The sequence below is a fragment of the Mesoplodon bidens genome (genome assembly GCF_964165515.1).
Source record: "Mesoplodon bidens genome assembly, chromosome: 5".
NCBI classification, from domain to species: Eukaryota; Metazoa; Chordata; class Mammalia; order Artiodactyla; family Ziphiidae; genus Mesoplodon; species Mesoplodon bidens.
Window position 1 is genome coordinate 138370521 of NC_138161.1, and position 14305 is coordinate 138384825.

General features: G+C 44.9%; 1 protein-coding gene across 2 annotated transcripts in view; it reads right to left on the bottom strand.

Moving 5' to 3' along the window:
• Positions 1 to 14305, bottom strand: part of ZBTB38 (zinc finger and BTB domain containing 38) — a 119989-nt gene that overhangs the window by 75424 nt on the left and 30260 nt on the right. The window contains exons 2-3 of one of the 2 annotated variants that reach the window (XM_081235076.1): positions 2184 to 2327; positions 905 to 979 (exon numbers count right to left, since the gene is read on the bottom strand). The gene's annotated coding sequence lies outside the window, so the exon portion shown is untranslated. Of the gene's footprint in view, positions 1 to 904; positions 980 to 2183; positions 2516 to 14305 lie in introns of those variants that run through there. The other variant, XM_081235075.1, reaches the window with a different exon arrangement.

Sequence of the window (14305 nt, forward strand, 5' to 3'; positions counted from 1 at the left end):
ATTCCAACAACCATGACTAGACCCAGGACCAGGAAACTGAGCCAGAATGGTCCTAGACCAAGAGGACCTTGTCGGGGGGAAAAAAGGGGGGAAGAATGTCCTTCGTGGTTCACTGGCCACTGGTGGCCTGATGGTGCTCATGTAAATGCTTAGGGTCAGAATGGACCGAGGCATCTTGAAAAATCTCACCCACTGCTCCTTGCCCACTCTTTACCTAAGAGTGTTTGTTAGAGAATTCTAAATATCTGATCACTGTTTATTTCTCCCACTGCTTCATTCTGCTGTCCTATCCTTGAGCATCTCTAAGTTCCTTATTATACTGTGCCAGAGAGGACTACCTCTTTTCTCCAGAAGCTCTCCTGAGCTGTCACTGGCAAGTGGCTGCTCCCCACCCCAGGGACTACATTTCCCAGACCTCTTTGCAGTCAGATGTGGTCATGTGACCAGCATTTTAGCCAATAGAGTATGAGTAGAAGTCTTGTGCACCCCTTCTAGGCAGGGGCCATGAAAGTCTCCATGTGCACCTTTTCACACTCTTTTTTTCCTCCTCCACTGGGAAGTGGAAACAATCCCAGGTGACCTTGGAAACCACATACTGCAGAAGGTGGAGCCTCTCTCAACCCATGTCTCTGAATGAATGCATGAAAGAGAGTTGCCCCACTAACCTCTACTGTTACAAGACCAAGAAATAAACTTCTATTATGTTTGAGTCATTATACATTTTTTGGTCTATTACAGCAATTAGCCTATCTTAACTATTCCTGTTACCCTCTTTGATACAGCTGTTATCATTGTGTGCAGAAGTCCCTGTGCCTTCTCCCCTTTCCTTAAACCTTACTGCAAAGCAAAAGAATAGATTTAGTAAACTAAATTTAAGCAGCCATTAGGGACAAATGACACTCACCAAATTAATGGTCACAGCATTCAGCTCTTACAGCCAGAAGAAGAGTGGTTTAGCAGAGCCTCACTTCAAGACAACCTGATATATGAAAATAAAACAAAAAGTAAAATGTAAGACCTACAAAACAGATATATTGGTGTGCCATGGTTAATTTCCAAAGGGTGTTTTCAGTTTATAAAGGAATCTGCCACTTTTTTCAGTAAGCAACGAGCTTCCCTATTGCGTTCATAACATAAGATACATTTTAAAATACCTTCCCACCCCATCATTATAAAGCTGAATTTATAAAGAACAATTCTCCTCTGCTAAGTAAGCTGTACAAAGACTAGATAATGACTCAGGAGATGACTTTGGAAGCCAGGAGAACTGGGCATGATTTCTATGTCTGTGTGCTCTGCAGTTCTTATGTACACGTTAAAACTTTTCTCTCGGGAATTTAACTCTCTTGGGTAGAAACTTCCAGAGCTTGTAAATTATAGACTATGCAGAAACTTAGGATTTCTTTAGGTGAAATTAAAACAGACACCAAAGATACATTATAATCTGTCTTTGTGTTTAGTATCATCCCAGAGGCGATGGCACACGTAGGAATGAAAATAAGCTCTCTGTAAACAGGGCAGTGAGACAGTGGAGGTGTACACACCAGAACAACCACAGGCAACCAGAAACACGCTGGGTAAAGGCAGCTGGTTGTGGTCGTTTTCTTACCAGAGCTGCCATCTTTTAACGGGTTAGGTGCGAAAATACCATTTGACGGCATAGGGCACGTATTTGCCTAGAACAGGGTTTATTTTTGTGTCTGATTACTTGGTATACGATCCAGGAAGCAAAGAGTTCAGAACTGAACAAACATTCTGGCCGTCCAAAACACAGCACTAGGGCAGGAGGAGGAAGAGGAAACAAAACAAGAGGAGTGACGGGGTGGAAGGCACGACGTGGGCCATTTTCCCCAGAATTCAGCCTTAGTGTGTGTGTGTGTGTGTGTGTGTGTATACACAGATACACACACACACATATATATATATATACGTGTGTGTATATATATATTTTTTTTCTTTCTTTCTTTTTTTTTTTCCGAGAGGAAACGCATTCTTGTCTGGTCCTGTGGAGAAGAAAAAGATCAGAGAGATCCCTTTGGTGCCGTATTCGGAGGGTCTCCCAGATGCAGCCCCCATTCCCTCCCTCTGGGCTGGGGCCTGCCAGGCACAGGTGTCAGGGAACAAGATGGCGCCCCACAGTGAAGGGTGCTGAGTGAGGGGGTCTGGGGGTGGCCTTCACTTACTCGGAGGCGCTGGCTCCTCTGAAACCCAGACGCTGCCAACTGCCTGGACTCAGGAGTTATAACCGCCTTCTTGCTCTGGGTTCTTCACTTCTCGTCGAGATCAGCTCCACATATCTTTCTGATGATGTCACCCATTCTGACTTCCTACATTTTGAAAGTTGATCTATAAGTAAAACCTTCCGTGAGACTCCCAAAAAAAAAAAAAAAAAAAAGCAGCAGCAGAAAAGAAAAGAAAGGTGTGCTGGGGGGCGATGGAGAGGAGGAGGAGAGAGGCAGTTGCCTCCTTATTTTGAGATTTGCTGCAGCCTGCGAGTGCCACTCCCCAGCCAGTTTCCTGGCTGCAGACGGAGGCCAGTGGCCGGGCGTGGGTGACGTCAGGGCCAGGCCTGAGTCATCGCCAGTGGCCGGTCTGCCCTGCCACTCGGAAGGGGACAAAAGGAATCTTTGATGTCCAGAGGCCCTCCTCTCGGGACACTCGCCTGGACGAGCAGCAGCCAGAACATTCGTGCCGTCTCCCCACCCCCGGCCGCCCTCCCTACTTCCGGAACCGTCCCAGGCAGATTCTGCAAGGCCTCCCCAGGGGACATGGCCCTCCTGCATGGCAGAGGCATGGCCGCTCTCTGCCAAAGAAGAAGCAGGGGAGGGTATTTCTCTGGAGATTTCTCACCTCACCCTCCGGCATCCCCCCGCTTCCCTGTGGTGCCACCTTACCCAGGGAGTTGCCGTGGTACTCAAAGAGATCTGGGAAGGTGGCAAGTGCTCTCGTCACCCACCCTGGGCAGCAAGCAGTGCTCAGTGTCTATTCTCTGCCTTCGTACCATGACCCTGGGCCTCCACTCTCTGCTCTCTGGGTACCAGTGTGAGCTTGTACATCCTGGATTGAAGGGGGCCCCTCCCTTTAAGAGGGGTATTTATATCCCAGTGCCTGCCACGGGGCGCAGTAAACACATGATGTATAAGTGAATGATCATTTTAAAATAAAATAGTGAAGAACACGTATCGAATACTTGCAGTGAATGTTGGAGCCTCTGTGCTAAGTGCTTTAGAGATGATTTCGTTTATTTTTATCATGACAAAGCTATGAGGTAGGTACTATTATTATTCCCAGTTCTACAGATGAGGTGCTCAGAGAGATTAAGACACTTCTCTAAAGTCTCATAGCTAGTTAGTGGCGGAGTCTGCATCATCTGATCTCAAATCCTGTGTTCTCAACCATGATGCTGAGTGGCTGAGCGAACGAATGAATATTGACCAGAAGTAGCCTGTGCAGGTGAGGGGAAATGAGGGTAATGATGGGGCTTGAAACCAAATCCTATGAGGAAACAGCGGAGCAATTAGGGATGATCTGTTTAGGGTAGTAGGCCTCAAGCTCTTTTGATGGGTCAGCACGATGTCTGAAGCTTGGATACTCAGAGTGGCCAGGGGGATGAGGCAGGGGGCGGGCAAGTCTGGTCGGGTTCAAGTGGCGGTCAGGAGCTAGAACCAGAAGACAAAGCTAGGGAGGTCTGGTGGTGCGTGGTGGATGCAGTGTCTGAGAGCACAGTGGGCAGAGCAGCTCAGAGGAGCCAGGCACAGACTTGTCTTTATTGCCCACTGGCCTCAGGGGTGTGGGTGGGAGGGTGAGTGCAGCTAAAGGCACAAGCCTGCAGCAGACATGAAGACAACGGGGAAGAATGATACGAGAGCGTTCTCAGAGACCCCGAGACTTGGAGAAAGAGCTGGAACTGCCATGTGGTTTCAAAGCACCAGGACGGGCTGGAAGTGACAGGAAATGGAGCTGGACCTGACAACGGCAGTCACTGCCCTGAGCGCCGCCCTACCAAGAATCAGCTGCCTTTCTGGGACGGGGTGAGAGTCCCGTCCGTGGCTGTACTCAAGCCAAGGCGAGGAGGGCTGGCAAGAGGAGAACATCCATTTATGGGGGTATCCGGGCCCTGGAGAAGAATGACCTTGGAGGTACCTTCTCCCCCTATGGTTCATGATTCTGTGGTTTGTACTTTTCCATGATTCCAAGAGGAAGATAAAAGCCAGGACTTTCCAGCCCCTTGTGGCACTGGGCAGAGAGGTTCTGGCCTCCTCGGTGATGCCACTCCGTGGCTCTCCTTTCCGCTGTGGGGCAGGGTGTCTGGTCACGGGATCCCTCTCCTGGGCTCAGGAAATCAATCCCTCTGATCGTTGGGGACGTCGTTACTCTGTCCCTGGAACTGCTGCCAGTTGCCACTCTGAGGACTTACACTTGTGCTGTGGGGTCTGACTCCCCAGGCAGGAGGAATTAGCAGAGGTGACTTTCAGAAGAGAGAAAGCCACGTGCTTTGGATCAAGGCAGCAGAAACCCGGGTCACTGTCAAGGTCCGCACAGAGCCTGACCTTGGGCTGAGGAGAGCGCTTTAAGTTCCAGGCATTTCTGGCAAAGGCTTGTTGATGCTTTTCTCCTCTCTGCAGAAAATGCCCCTGGGCACTTCCCTGCTGTTTCCGCAAAGGCTCCATGGCCTTGATTGTTTCATATACACCGGTATTTATTTCTCTAATTAGATGAACGGAGACTGATTTTTTTTTTCAGTCTACCTTGTGGGACCAGGATAATGTGAAGAGAAAGATAAAGCAAAGAAGGAGAAATGACGAATAAGCTTAAGTGAGACGCAGCTCCTTGCATTGTATGCTCTGGGGTTGATTCTAACGGTGAGGATAAAATCAGAGAACTGGGCAGAACATCTATTTGAGGACACAGAGATGTAAGTACAGTGACACCGCTAACCTCTACGCCATCTGGAGAACCCTCCTCTTTGGTACAACAAATGCAGTTATATACTGGACATGTAAAAAACAACAAGAAAGACTTAGAAGACTTGTCTGTACTTGCTGCCTCCAATTTTTCTCATCTCAATCACTTTTTAAAAAACAATTTATTATTACAGTATAATTTATATGCCCTAAAGTTAACCCACTTACAGTGTACAAGTCAATGGATTTTAGTCTATTTGTAGAAGTGTGTGATCCATAACCTCATGTTGGAACATTTGTATCACCCCAAAAAGAACCCTGTGCCCACCAGCAGTCATTCCTCATTTGCCTACACCTCCCCGCAGTCCTGGGCAAACATTAATCTTCTGTCTCTGTAGATTTGCCTCTTCTGGACACTTTGTATAAACGGCATCATGCAAGATGTGGCCTTTTGTGTCTGGCTTCTTTCATTCAGCATAATGTTCTTAAGGTTTGCCCACGTTGTCGAGTATATCAGTACTGCATTCCTTTTTATGCCTAAATAATATTCCATTGTGTAGCTATAACCACATTTTGTTTATCCATACATCAGCTGATGAACACATTATTTTCATTTTTGGCTGTTACAAATAGTGTTGCCATGAACATTTGAGTACAAGTTTTTGTGTGGACATATGTTTTCATGTCTCTTGGGTGGATACCAAGGAGTGGAATTGCTGGGTCATAAGGTACCTCTGTGTTTAACATTTTGAAAACCTGTCAAACTGTTTTCCAAAGAGCTGTACTGTTTCACATTCCCATCAGTGATGTGTGAGAGCTCTGATTTCTTCACATCCTCACCATCAATCTTATTGCCTGTGTTTTAGATTCTAGCCATCCTACGAGGTGTGAGGTAGTATCTCATTTTGGTTTCGATTTGCATTACGCTAATGACGAATGATGTGGAGTATCTTTCCATGAACTTATTGGCCATTTGTATACCTTCCTTGGAGAATTAGACAATTCAAATCCTTTATTAATGTTTTTTTTTTTTTTTGCGGTACGCGGGCCTCTCACTGTTGCGGCCTCTGCCGTTGCGGGGCACAGGCTCCGGACACGCAGGCTCAGCGGCCATGGCTCACGGGCCCAGCCGCTCCGTGGCATGTGGGATCTTCCCGGACCGGGGCACGAACCCGCGTCCCCTGCATCGGCAGGCGGACTCTCAACCACTGCGCCACCAGGGAAGCCCTAATGTTTTAATTAAATTATTTGTCTTTTTATTTTTTACTTGTAGGGCTTTATAATAGATTCTGGATACAAACCCTTTGTCAGTTATATGTTTTACAAATACATCTCCCTGTCTGTAGGTATTTCATTTTCTTTATGGTAGTTTTTGAAGGAGAAAAAAAATTTTAACTTTGATGAAGTCCAAGTTATCTATCCTCTCTTTTATCATTCGTGCTTTTGGTGTCACATCTGAGAAACTGTTGTCTAACCCAAGGTCATAAAGATTTACACCTGAGTTTTCTAAGAGTTTTATAGTTTTAGTTCTTACGTTTAGGTCTATGATTCACTTGAAGTTAATTTTTATGCAAGGTAGGGATCCAAATTCATTCTTTGCACATGGATATCCAGTTGTTCCAGAACCATTTGTTGAAAAGACTATTCTCACAAGAATTCTGTGTACCTAAAACTGATCTAGAATTTTAAAAGTTATTCAAATATAGTCTATTCTTTCCCCAACGAATTGTCTTGACCCCTTTGTCAAATCTCAACTGACCACAAATATTAGTTTATTTCTGGACTCTTAATTCTGTTCCACTGATCTAGATGTCTGTTCTTACACCAGCACCACACTGTTTTGATTACTGTAGCTTCATAAAAAGTTTGGAAATTCAGAAGTATGAGTCAACGAACTTTATTCTTTTTCACAGTTGTTTTGGCTATTCTGGATCCCTTGCATTTCCATATGATTTTCAGGATTATCTTTTCAATTTCTGCAAAAAATCCAGCTAGGATTTTGATGGAGATCGTGTTCTACCTATAGATCAACTTGGGGAGTATTTTCCCAAATTTATTAGCTATATGAGTTTAATGTTACTTAGCCTATACCAGCCTCCTTTTCTAGTCTGAAAAAAAACCAACAACCCCAAAACCAAAAAACAACACCACCTCATGGGTTTGTAATGCGGATTAAATAAGATAGTGCTTAGGTAACCCTATTAAGACCATGACCCACCTGGCCAGTGTCAGGATGATGTTATAGTCTGAGAAATTCAGCCCAGTCACCAAAAAGTAACTTCAAGTTAACTTATATTCAATACTTGCATTTCTCAAACATCCTACAGAGCCCCCTGCAATTCTTCTTAACAGACTTTTCCCCCTCATATCCAAGCCCTTTATACCCCACAGCTGTAGCCTCCCCTTCCTTCTCCCAAGCTCCCTACGAAGCTTTTTCTCCAGCCCTAACCACTGTTCTTCCAGTCCCTCTACTTCTGTCCAGTTCTTCTTCTGATGGGGCAGGAAAACAGACTGAACAGGCATAGCCAGAACGCTTCTTAGTGAGCAGGAAGGAAGGAAAATCAGGGAGCACGCAAGCTTAACTTTTTTTATTTTTTAAATTTTTTAATTTAATTTTATTTTTTGTGGTACACGGGCCTCTCACTGTCGTGGCCTCTCCCATTGCGGAGCACAGGCTCTGGACGCGCAGGCTCAGCGGCCATGGCTCACGGGCCCAGCCGCCCCGGGGCACATGGGATCTTCCCGGACCCGGGCACGAACCCGTGTCCCCTGCATCGGCAGGTGGACTCTCAACCACTATGCCACCAGGGAAGCCCTCAAGCTTAACTTTTGTCCCATCACTTATATAAAGTGTTTAGCGCAATGTCTGATGTATATGGAGGGCTCAATAAAGGTAGGGTTTTTATTTTTTGTTGTGGTGGTGATTACACCACGCCCATCCAGACGTTAGGTTAATGGTGTGGGGTTTAGATCAGGACCTCTGAGAATCGAGCCTGGAGGCTACTGCTCAGGGGCCCATCCTCACTCATTTAGGTGAATTGGGGATTTTTGCTCTTTTTTCTTCCTCCTCAAAGAATCAGCCCCTAGAAAAATGTAAGAAGTTCATCTTTGAGGCTCCCTGAGTCATGTTTGGGGGCCATATCTCTGTTTCTTCCCTTACCCAGCACCAGGACCCTATGTTTCCTCCTCTTCTCCCATGAAAACTTCTGGTACAATGCTTTTAAAACTGGAAGTCAAGACCCACTGTCTACTGTGTCAAAACGAGCATTGGTTTCCAGTGACAGAATAGAAAATTTCCAAGTGCATTACACGTAAGACTTCTGTTTCAGTTTTATAACGTGTGTGAGCTGGGTCTCTCTGTGAAACCTATTTCTTACTGTGGTCCAGGGTTTTTATAAAGTTTAAAAATCAGTGTTGGTGGGCCTCCCTGGTGGCGCAGTGGTTGAGAGTCCGCCTGCCGATGCAGGGGATACGGGTTCGTGCCCCGGTCTGGGAGGATCCCATATGCCGTGGAGCGGCTGGGCCCGTGAGCCATGGCCGCTGGGCCTGCGCATCCGGAGCCTGTGCTCCGCAACGGGAGAGGCCACAACAGTGAGAGGCCCGCGTACCACAAAAAAAAAAAAAAAAAAAAAAAAAAAAATCAGTGTTGGAGTAGACTTCTTTTTAAATTAGTTAATTAATTAATTTTTGGCTGCTTTGGGTCTTTGTTGCTGCGTGCGGGCTTTCCCTAGTTGCGGGGAGCGGGGGCCACTATTCATTGCGATGCGTGGGCTTCTCACTGAGGCGGCTTCTCTTGTTGCGGAGCACGGGCTCCAGGTGCGCGGGCTTCAGTAGTTGTGGCTCACGGGCTCAGCAGCTGTGGCACATGGGCTTAGTTGCTCTGCGGCACGTGGGATCTTCCCGGACCAGGGCTCAAACCCGTGTTCCCTGCATTGGCAGGCGGATTCTTAACCACTGCGCCACCAGGGAAGTCCCCTGGAATAGATTTTTCACTTTCATTAAGGTGTTTAAATATCTCATAAGAGCGTAAAGTAACACCCCTCCAAGTGGCCTGTTCATTTTGATGGGGATTGCAACCTTATGTCCTGTCAGTAGTAAAAGACTGGGGGACATTGAGGCCTTTTCCTGTAATTTATAACACTTTGATGGAGGAATATCTTCTGTAACCTGCTTGGACCTACACTTACCCAGTTCCCTCCCCCCATCTTCCACCCCCGCTATCTCTTAGCTATCACGTCTTCTCACTCCCACAGTATCTGCAAATCCACACCCTGAACTTGCATGGTGGTTTCTATTTTTCAGAACTCTTTCACCTACTCCATCTCATTTGATTCTCACAACTATTCCATGAAGTCGACAGGTCAGATCCAAATCCATGCTTGACCATTTAACTCAGTATTTAACCTTAAGTAAGTAACTTCTCAGCCTATCTCCTCAGCTCTCTTATATATAACCAGAAAGGTTAAGAGACTTGGCCAACATCACACAGCCTGGAAGTGGCAGGACCAGGAACAGAACCAGATCTTTCACCTTTTACAGACTCTCCTCATGGAGAGGCACAGCTTCTTTTCTGTGGTATGATTCATCTAACTGCCTTACAAAGAATGTCGAAAAGTAAAGAACATTTTGCACTCTTCCACCGTATCTAAAACAACGACTTTTATGGCACAAATCACAAGACAAATAGCTCGTCATGCCTCGTGGTTAAGGGTTATCACTCTCAGCATCTCTCAACATCAAAGGCTATTTATTAAAGGCTGGGGCGTTGGGAACCAACAGCAAAGTCCAAGGAGGAGGGGCACACAAGTTCCCCCAGGGCTCTGTTTTGGCCTTTGTATTGCAGAATGCTCCCCCTAGTGGCTCTGGAGGAAAACAGATTCTGGAAAGCACATTTCTAGATTCCATCCATGTTCATGCCATCAGGGAATGCTGGTGCTTCAGGCGAGCGTGGAGAGCGCTTGGTTCAAGGTCTCCCGTCACTGATGAGAAACTGAGGACTAGAGCAGTGGTTCTCATCCAGGGTCATTCTGCCCCCAGGGGACATTTGGCAACGTCTGTAGACATTTTTGGCTGTTTTTTGGTTGGGGCTGGGGGGATGTTACTGTCAGGGATACGTAGAAGCCAGGGATGCTGCTAAACACCCTACAATACACAGGACAGCTCCCCCATACCCCCAATAAAGAATTATCCAGCCCCAAATGTCAATAGTGCCGAGGTGGATTAGAGAAATGGTGTGACCCTCCCAAGAACTTGCATTTTTTCCTCCCCGCACCCGCCGCCCCGCCCCAGCTTTATTGAGATATGATTGACACATAAACAAAGACTTGCAGCTTATTCACAGCTTTGACAGCTCAGGCTAAGTGCTCTCATTCATTCCTTTTAAAGTGTTTTTATTAGAATTGAGAAAAATTCAAAAGTAATACATGCTTATAATTAAAAGCAATGTAATAGGGCTTCCCTGGTGGCGCAGTGGTTGAGAGTCCGCCTGCCGATGCAGGGGACGCGGGTTCGTGCCCCGGTCCGGGAAGATCCCACATGCCGCAGAGCGGCTGGGCCCGTGAGCCGTGGCCGCTGAGCCTGCGCATCCGGAGCCTGTGCTCCGCAACGGGAGAGGCCACAACGGTGAGAGGCCCGCGTACAGCAAAAAAAAAAAAAAGCAATGTAATAAAAGATTTTCCATCACTCCTTCACATAATCAGTTAACATCCTTAGTGGTTTATTAGGTGGGGCTATATTAAAATGCCAACTTTAGATCATTTCTGACTTACATAAATGGCAATGTCCTGTGGTAATACTTAAGATATTCATGGGACTTCCCTGGTGGTCCAGTGGTTAAGATTCCATGCCTCCACTGCAGGGGGCACAGGTTCGATCCCTGGTCAGGGAACTAAGATCCCGCATGCTGAGAGGCCAAAACAAACAAACAAATAAATAAATAAATAAATAAAAGCTCTTTGAAAAAATCATATTGAAAAAAAAAGATATTCATCCACTTCTCCATGTGCTTACCGAGACAAACTTCAATCCACATAAGGAGGGTCCTTTTAACTTTGCTTGTTGTACAAAAGCTGGAATTGACAACAATTTGCTTTTTCTTTTAATTTAGTAAATTGTGAATCTCTCTTCAGATCCTTCAGATAAGGATCTCCTGTATGTTTCCAGAAGTTGGGGATGCTCGGTATTGTGGGCTCTAAGGAGATTAGATGGCCTATAACAAGGCATCAAATGACACTGCATCACGTGGTGTGTGTCTTTAATATCTCTCTGACACTTGAGAGTTCACTTTTTTTTTTTTTTTTTTTTTTTGCTATATGCAGGCCTCTCACTGCCGTGGCCTCTCCCATTGCGGCACACAGGCTCTGGACGCGCAGGCTCAGCGGCCATGGCTCACGGGCCCAGCCGCTCCGCGGCATGTGGGATATTCCTGGACCGGGGCACGAACCCGTGTCTTTTTTTTCCCAGATATTTTTGTTCATTTGTTTGTTTTGCCATTAGAGTAATGCTGCAATAGATATCCTTGCACTTATACTTTCATATTTTATTCCTATGGAATAGACTGTCCAAAGTGAGATTGTTGACTCAAATTTTTTGTGTGTATTTTTAATTTTATAGATATTTCCAGATGGTTTTCAAAAAAGCTGAAGCACGTCATACTCCTACCAGCAATATATAAGACAACATTCTCTCACATCTTTGCCATCACTGTGTATTATCACTCTTTTTAAGTTTTACCAATCTGATGGGTAAAAATTGGCATCTTGCTTTTCTTTTAATTTGCATTTCCCTGACCCTAAGTATAGTGGTTAAAAGCAGAGTCTGAAGCCCAAATATTGACACTTAATGGCTGTATTTCCTTAATCAAGAGTCTTAAGATACTTTTCACATCTGTCAAATGGAGATAATCAAAGTACCCCCTTACAGGGTTGCTATGAGGATTACATGAGTAAATATATGTAAAGCTCTATGAAAAGTGCCTGGCTTATAATGAGCACTGTATAGGGGTTAGTATTATGGGTGAGTTTGAATAACTTTTAGTAAGTTTACTGACCATTTTTATGTCTCTTTTGTGAATTGCCTTTCCATATCCTTTGCCTATTTTTCGATTGATTTGTTTGTCATTTTCTTATCAATTTGTAGGTTCTCTTTGATACCTAATATACGTATCTTTAGGCACATATTAGCTGTGTGTTGCAAATACGCACTTTTCTCTATCATTGGTCTTTTTTTTTTTTTTTTTTTCCCGGTACGTGGGCCTCTCACTGTCACGGCCTCTCCCGTTGTGGAGCACAGGCTCCGGATGCGCAGGCTCAGCGGCCATGGCTCACGGGCCCAGCCGCTCCACGGCATGTGGGATATTCCTGGACCGGGGCACGAACCCGTGTCCCCTGCATCGGCAGGCGGACTCTCAACCACTGCGCCACCAGGGAAGCCCTATCACTGGTCTTTTGACTTTGTGTGTTGTATATACTTACATATACAACACATTTAAATCTGTATGTAGTCAAACACTTTCCTTTATGGCTTCTGTGTTTCATGTCTTGCCTAAGATCCCTTTTGCTTTAACGTTAAACAAATGTACTCCTAATTTGGAAATATATTTTTTAATTATTTATTTTACTCCACTATTTAAATCTCCATGATCATGACCTATGGTAGTGAGAACAAAAACCGCAAATTAACGTCTCAATAAGTTATCTTGTTATCCACAGGAATCTTCCCATCTTGAAAAACACTTTTCATTTGATCCTGTTGCCCGATTTCTCTCCTGCTTTCTCTTTAAAAGGTCCCATTCTTTTTTTGCCATCTATCTCCTCTCTTCTCAAAACTCTAATTTACTATCTTCTTTCCTGTTACTGGAAGATAGTAATTAAAGGTTACCAGTAACCAACTACTAACCAATTCCATCACCTTTTTCTTGGTCTTGATCCTTCTTGCCCTCACTGTGCCATTTGACCCTACTGGTCACTCCCATCTTCACTGTCCTTTGTTGGACTAAAGATGCTGGTCTAGCCTGACTCTTCTTTGGCCCTTATAGCAAACATCATTGTTTGCCTACCCAAGAACACGTCCATCTCCCTTCCTTCTTGCTAGCAGAGACCACCACCCATCACAGAAGATGATAATATCACATAGACACATCTTCGGCCTACCTAAGCTAAGGCACAGATATATGCTGTGGTCCTGACCAGTGGTCCATGAGGGAAAGTCTGTTGGGTGGGCTACAGGGAAAAAGTTTGCTCTCTTATAAAACAAAGATGCATATTTTATAAGCAACTATATGAAGAGGTGATACCTTAAAGAGCAACAAGGCATCTTGCAACAATGAGGAGAAAAGTCAGAGCACAAAACACACTACACTAAGATGATAGAGAGAAAGATGGAAGAATGTGGGTCCTTGGCAACACTGGTAAGCCATGGATCAAATCTAGTCCCATCTCCAGATTTCCTGTGAGTAAGATAATATGTCCCTGTTACTTAAGCCATTTATAGTTCAGTGTCTTCTTACTTGCAGCCCAAAGCTTCCTTATTGAGCACTCACATGACCCCAAAACAGCTACTTACTTTTATGGCCTCGTAATGGCTCTCCTTGGCCTTCCAGCCCCCTTCCACCATCCAGCCCCCTTCCATCATCCTGTATCTAGAACATTCTCTCTAGAGCCACTTTGATTGGAGAATTCTGTTGCATACACCATCACTGGTAATATTATACCAAGCAAAAGAAGCTAGTCACAGAAGACCACATATTATACGATTCCTTTCATATGAAATGTCCAGAACAGGGAAATCTATAGGGACAGAAAATAGATTAGTAGTTTCTTAGGCCTGGGATGGGAATGGAGGGTTAGGGGGAGACAGACAAAGGGTATAAGATTTCTTTCTGAGGTGATGAAAATGTTCTAAAATTGACTGTGATGATGGTTGTACATATTTGTGAATACACTAAAAAACATTGAACTGTATACTTTAAGTGGGTAAAGTGTATGGTATATGAATTATATCTCAGTAAAGTTATTTAAAAAAATAAAACCTTCAGTGGTCATCCATTACCTAGAGAATAAAGCATGAATTCATTACCTTGGTATTCAAGGCTTACCATCCTCCAGCCTCAAACTACCATCTAACTTAATCCTTCGCTACTTCCCTATAAGGCAGACAATCAAACAGATCATGAGTGGTTCCAGAAATACAACCCATGCTTTTCTGCTTCTCTGTCTTTGCTCCTATGTTCTCTTGGCCTAGAGGCCTAGAATCTCTCCCACCACCCTGGTCTCTCAAAATTTAACTTGCCTTCAAGGTCCAGTTCAAATGTTCTCCCTCATCTTCCCAGGCAGAATTGTCCCTTGCTCCTCTGAATTCACAGCATTCAACATACTTCATGTGGTGTTTATCTGTCCCTTTTA